The sequence below is a fragment of the Chinchilla lanigera genome, unplaced genomic scaffold (genome assembly GCF_000276665.1).
Source record: "Chinchilla lanigera isolate Chin_1 unplaced genomic scaffold, ChiLan1.0 scaffold00017, whole genome shotgun sequence".
Taxonomy (NCBI): Eukaryota; Metazoa; Chordata; class Mammalia; order Rodentia; family Chinchillidae; genus Chinchilla; species Chinchilla lanigera.
The window spans coordinates 16896522-16897613 of record NW_004955418.1 but is presented as its reverse complement, the minus strand read 5'-3'; positions in this window follow the sequence as shown (position 1 = coordinate 16897613).

Sequence of the window (1092 nt, the reverse complement as noted above, 5' to 3'; positions counted from 1 at the left end):
TTCCATTGAACCACTGCTCTGTTTTTTTGCTAGTAGTATTTTTAGTTTTCTTTTTATCACAATAGCTGTGAGGAGAACTTCAAGCCAGGATTATGACGCTCCCTGCCTTGCATTTGTTTCCCAAATTGCTATTGCTATTCTGGGTCTCTTCTGCTTCCAAATGAATTTTAGGATTGTTTTCTCTAGTTCTGTAAGGTATCTTGATTAGGATTGCATTAAATTTGTATGACAATTTGGGAACACAGCCATTTTCACTATGTTGGTTCTTCCTACCCAAGAGCAAGGGATAGCTTTCCATTTTCTGATATCTTCTTCAGTCTCCTTTTTCAGAGTAACCTGGTTTTCTTTTTTTTTTTATTTTAAAGAGTAAAAGAAGGATAACATAATAATATGGGGATTTCCCCAATTACAGACAAAGTGGTAGGACATTATCAATGGTTGTTATTTTACCTATTGGTATCTTCAAGATAGTTTCTCAGGAAAACAAATAGACAAATAATAATGAGTTACAGACAAAAATGGTAGGAAATTATCAATGGTTGTTGTACTATATTTTGGTATCTTCAAAGTGGTTTCTAGGGAAAACAAATAGAGCTATACATGAGTGATCAGTTAAATAATAGAAGGGCCGGGGATATAGCTCAGTGGCACAAGTGCTTGCCTGGGAAGCACAAGGTCCTGAGTTCGATTCCCGGTACCAAAAAAAAAAAATTAAAAAATAATCATTGACTATTCTCAATGGTTATTGTTGAAAACACATAGTAATATACATCCATCCATTTACGAAATAGCATAGGAACAATACAAACGTTACAGAGTTACAGACAGATTGGTAGGAAATTATCAGTGGCTGCTGTAATACATGTTGGTATCTTCAAAGTGGTTTCTCAGGAAAGTACAGATATACAAGAAAGATCTAACAGGTAGTTACAGCCTAAGGGTTGTGAAAAATAGTGGATTACCTCCTCATCAGTGACTCCTTTCACTGAGGTGTGACGGCTGGAAGGAAGGCCAGGATTGAAAAAAAGGACCGAGAGACTTGCACCTGTGTTTAGCAACAGGCTGTTTTCTTTTTCCTCCATAGTCATGATT